This window comes from Arachis stenosperma, chromosome 9 (genome assembly GCF_014773155.1).
Source record: "Arachis stenosperma cultivar V10309 chromosome 9, arast.V10309.gnm1.PFL2, whole genome shotgun sequence".
NCBI classification, from domain to species: Eukaryota; Viridiplantae; Streptophyta; class Magnoliopsida; order Fabales; family Fabaceae; genus Arachis; species Arachis stenosperma.
In genome coordinates this window covers 36339655-36345257 of record NC_080385.1, presented here as the reverse complement: position 1 = coordinate 36345257, position 5603 = coordinate 36339655, and the positions used below count along the sequence as shown (strand labels likewise).

General features: G+C 38.5%; 1 non-coding gene across 1 annotated transcript; it reads right to left on the bottom strand.

Annotated features, from left to right (window-relative positions):
• Positions 1-4791: 4791 nt before the first annotated feature.
• Positions 4792-4898, bottom strand: LOC130952194 (small nucleolar RNA R71). The gene has a single exon (XR_009074374.1). It is a non-coding gene; the product is annotated as a small nucleolar RNA R71 (small nucleolar RNA).
• Between the last annotated feature and the right edge of the window lie 705 nt (positions 4899-5603).

Sequence of the window (5603 nt, the reverse complement as noted above, 5' to 3'; positions counted from 1 at the left end):
TTAGTCTTGACAGTGTTGCAGATTTGCAAGAATTCAGCTAAAAACTGATGAGGATCTTCCAATGGAAGTCCATGGAACTTGCAATTCTGTTGCATTAGAGAAACTAATTGAGGCTTAAGCTCAAAGTTGTTTGCTCCAATGGTAGGGATAGAGATGCTTCTCCCATAGAAGTCGGGAGTAGGTGCAGTAAAGTCACCCAGCACCTTCCTTGCATTGTTGGCATTGTTGTTGTTTTCGGCTGCCATGGGTTCTTCTTCTTTGAATATTTCTGTCAGGTCCTCTACAGAGAGTTGTGCCTTAGCTTCTCTTAGCTTTTGCTTCAAGGTCCTTTCAGGTTCAGGGTCAGCTTCAACAAGAATGCTTTTGTCTTTGCTCCTGCTCATATGAAAGAGAAGAGAACAAGAAAATGTGAAATCCTCTATGTCACAGTATAGAGATTCCTTGAGGTGTCAGAGGAACAGAAAAATAGAAGGAAGAGGGAGAAGAATTCGAACTTAGTGAGATAGAGTTCGAATTGTGCATTGGAGAGGAGTGTTACTCCATAAATAGAAGGGTGTGAGAAGAGGGGAAGAATTTTCGAAAATTAAGTTAAAAAGATTTTAAAAACATTTTGAAAAAGATTTTGAAGAAGATATGATTGAAAACTTTTTTGAAAAAGATGTGATTAAAAAGATATGATTGAAAAGATATGATTTGAAAAACAATTTAAAAAGATTTGATTTTTTAAAAAAAATTAATGACTTGGCTAACAAGGAAAGATATGATTCAAACATTAAACCTTTCTCAACAGAAAAGGCAACATACTTGAGATGTTGAATCAAATTGATGAGCGGATGATTTGTATACTTTTTGGCATTGTTTTTAGTATGTTTTTGATATGATCTAGTTAGTTTTTAGCATATTTTTATTAGTTTTTAATTAAAATTCACTTTTCTGGACTTTACTATGAGTTTGTGTGTTTTTCTGTGATTTCAGGTATTTTCTGGCTGAAATTGAGGGACCTGAGCAAATCTGATCCAAGACTCAAAAGGACTGCAGCTGTTGGATTCTGACCTCCCTGCACTCGAAGCGGATTTTCTGGAGCTACAGAAGCCCAATTAGCGCGCTCTCAACGGCGTTGGAAAGTAGACATCCTGGGCTTTCCAGCAATATATAATAGTCTATACTTTGCCCAGATTTGATGGCCCAAACCGGCGTTCAAAGTCACCCTCAGAATTCCAGCGTTAAACGCCGGAACTGGCACCTAATTGGGAGTTTAAACGCCCAAACTGGCATAAAAGCTGGAGTTAAACGCGAAGGGAGTCTCTACACGAAAATGCTTCATTGCCCAGCCCAAGCACACACCAAGTGGGCCCGGAAGGATTTTTATGTCATTTACTCATCTCTGTACACCCTAGGCTACTAGTTTTTCTATATATAGGACCTTTTACTATTGTATTTTCATCTTGAATCTTTGAGAGCTTTTGGACATCTAGTTCTTAGACCTTTGAGAGGCTGGTCATTCGGCCATGCCTAGACCTTGTTCTTATGTATTTTCAACGGTGGAGTTTCTACACACCATAGATTAAGGTGTGGAGCTCTGCTGTACCTCGAGTATTAATGCATTACTATTGTTCTTTTCCATTCAATTCCACTTGTTCTTTTACCAAATATCACTTGTTCTTCAATATGATGAAGGTGATGATTGACGCCCATCACCATTCTCACCCATGAACAAGGTGACTGACAACCATTCTTGTTCTACAAGCATCTGAGGCTTAGTGAATATCTCTTGGATTTCTGATTGCACGATGCATGGTTGATCGCCTGACAACCGAGTGCTCGCCTGACAAACGAGCCAGCCATTCCGTGAGATCAGAGTCTTCGTATAGGCAAGAACTGATGGCGGCATTCAGAGAATCCGGAAGGTCTAACCTTGTCTGTGGTATTCTGAGTAGGATTCAATGATTGAATACTGTGACGTGCTTCAAACCTGCAACCTACTGGGCGTTAGTGACAGACGCAAAAGAGTTATTCTATTCCGGTAGGGGAGGGAACCAAACCGGTGACTGGCAGCACTGTGACAGAGTGTGTGCATTACTTTCACTGGCGGATGGGAGGTAGCTGCTGACAACAGTGAGACCCTACACGAGCTTGCCATGGAAAGGAGTAAGAAAGGATTGGATGAAGGCTGTAGGAAAGCAGAGACGGAAGGGAAGGCATCTTCATACACTTGTCTGAAGCTCTTACACCAATGATATACATAAGTATCACCATCTTTATCTTTATATTATTTCGTTCATCACCATATATATCTGAGTTTGCCTGACTAAGATTTACAAGATGACCATAGCTTGCTTCATACTAACAATCTCCGTGGGATTGACCCTTACTCACGTAAGGTTTATTACTTGGACGACCCAGTGCACTTGCTGGTTAGTTGTGCGAAGTTGTGTAATGCCATGGTATTGAGCGCACCAAGTTTTTGGAGCCATTACCAGGGATTATGAGAGTTGTGAAAAAGTATAGTTCACATTTCGCGCAAGTTTTTTGGCGCCGTTGCCGGGGATTGTTCAAGTTTTGAGCAAGCTTTTGGTAACATCAGTGCCAAGATCCGGCAACAACATCAAATTTTTGGTGTTATTGCCCGGGATTGTTTAGGCTGGACAACTGACGGTTCATCTTGTTGCTTAGATTAGGTATTATTTTTTTTCGAAATTCTTGAAGATGAATTCTAGAGTTTCATGATGATTTGTTGAAATCTGGCTGGCTGAGAAGCCATGTCTAATCTAATTGGACCGAGGTTTCAACTCATCACCACAAGAGCTTGGTTGATTCTCATCAATTTTGCTCTTGGAGCAGTGATCTGCTAAGATTTGGCTGACCTTTGGTCATGTCTAGTGTTTTGGACCGAAGCTTTCTTTGAAAGCTTGGCTGGCTGTGAAGCCATGTCTAATTCCTGGACCGGAGTCTTAGACTAGCATTGCACTGATCCCTGGAATTCTCATTAAGAATTTTGATACCTTTTCTCATTTAATTTTCGAAAAACACAAAAAAAAAATTTACAAAATCATAAAAAGACCAAAAATATTTGATGTTTCTTGTTTGAGTCTAGAGTCTCATCTTAAGTTTGGTGTCTTATGCATGTTTTTGTTATATTTTTCGAATCCATGCATATATTTCTTTGTTTTGATCTTTGACTTCTATTGACTTGAAGTATTTTGTGTGTCTCATATGCATTCTCATATTATTAGTGTCAGTAGTATACAAACTGCTAAGTTTGGTGCTTGCATGCATTGTTAATTGATTCTTTTTGCATTTTGATTATTAAAATCCAAAATATTTTTAATTTGTGTCTTTTCAAGTCAATGATACAAAATTGAAGATTCAGAACATACAGAGGAATTATACAGAAAAAGCTGAGCATTCAAAATGCCCAGTGAAGAAGGCAGACTGGCGTTTTAAACGCCAGCCAGGGGTACCTGGTTGGGCGTTTAACGCCCAAAAAGGGTGCATTTTGGGCGTTAAACGCCAGAATGTATACCATTCTGGGCGTTTAAACGCCAGGATGGTGCCAGGGGAAGATTTTGTTTTCAAAATCAATTTTTTTTTCAAGTTTTCAAAGTTTTTCAAATCAAATCTTTTCAATCATATCTTTTCAATCAAATGTTTTCAAAATCAATTTCTTTCCCTTTTTAAAGATACTTACTAACATTAATGATTTGATTGAACATCACAAGATTGTTACCTTTTCTGTTGAGAAAGGTTTAAATGTTTCAATCATATCTTTTCTTGTTAGGCAATCATTTTTTTTAGATCATATCTTTTCAAAGTGTTTTCAAATCATCTTTTAAAATTGGTTTTCAAATCATATCTTCTCAATCACATCTTTTTAAAACCATACTTCTCAAGTAAATCTTTTTAACCACATCTTTTTAAAATAGTTTTCAATCAAATCTTTTAATTTCTAATTTCAAAATCTTTTTCAAAAATCACTTGATTTCTTTTCACTTTGAATTCTCGAAAATTATCAACCAAATTTTCAAAATGTTTTCAAAATCTTTTAATTGAATTTTCGAAATTCTCTTCCCTCCTTCCCACATCCTTCTATTTATGGAGTACCACTCTTCTAAATGCACAATTCGAACCTTATCTAACTAAAGTTCGAATTCTTCTTCTGCTTCTTCTTTCTATTCTCTTTTCCTCTGACATTTCAAGGAATCTCTATACTGTGACATAGAGGATTCCACACTTTCTTTTCTCTTCTCTTTCATATGAGCAGAGCAGAGACAAAGGCATTCTTGTTGAAGCTGACCCTGAACCTGAGAGAACCTTGAAGAGAAAGCTAAGAGAAGCTAAAGCACAACTCTCTTTAGAGGATCTGACCGAATTCTTCAAGGAAGAAGAACACATGGCAGCCGAAAACAACAACAATGCCAAATGCAAGGAAGGTGCTTGGTGACTTTACTGCACCTACTCCTGATTTCTATGGGAGAAGCATCTCTATCCCTGCCATTGGAGCAAACAACTTTGACTTAAGCCTCAATTAGTTTTCTCTAATGCAACAGAATTGCAAGTTCCATGGACTTCCAATGGAAGATCCTCATCAGTTCTTAGCTGAATTCTTGCAAATCTGTGACACATCAAGACTAATGGGGTTAACCCTGAGGTCTATAGACTGATGCTATTCCCTTTTGCTGTAAGAGACAGAGCTAGAATATGGTTGGATTCTCAACCTAAGAAAGCCTGGACTCTTGGGAAAAGCTAGTCAATGCCTTCTTGGCAAAGTTCTTTCCACCACAAAGATGGAGTAAGCTTAGAGTGGAAGTCCAAACCTTCAGACAGAAGGATGGAGAATCCCTCTATGAAGCTTGGGAAAGATACAAGCATTAATCAGAAGATGTCCCTCAGACATGCTTTCTGAATGGAGCATAGGCATTTTCTATGATGGTCTCTCTGAACTATCCAAGAGTCTTTGGATAGCTCTGCAGGAGGATCTCTTCATTTGAAGAAGACGCCTGCAGAAGCTCAAGAATTGATTGAATGGTTGCAAATAACCAATTCATGTACACTTCTGAAAGAAATCCTGTGAACAATGGGACTAGTCAGAAGAAAGGAGTTCTTGAGATTGACACTCTGAATGCCATATTGCTCAGAACAAAATATTGACTCAACAAGTCAATTTGATTTCTCAAAGTCTGTCTGGAATGCAAATGCACCAAACAGTACTAAGGATGCTTCTGAGGAAGAAGCTTATGATCCTGAGAACCCTTCCATGGAAGAGGTGAATTACCTAGGAGAACCCTATGGAAACACCATAATCTTCATGGAGAAATCACCCAAATCTCTCATGGAAGAATCAAGAGAGACCTCAGCAAGGTTTCAATAATAATGGTGGAAGAAACAGGTTTACAATGGTAAACCTTTTTCCATCATCTTCTCAGCAACAACAGAGAGCTCTAAGCAGAATACCTCTGACTTAGCAACCATGGTCTCTGATCTAATCAAAACCACTCAAAGTTTCATGACTGAAACTAGATCCTCCATTAGGAATTTGGAAGGAAGTGGGTCAGCTGAGCAAGAAATTACTGAACTCCCTCCAAGCACCCTCCCAAGTAACACTG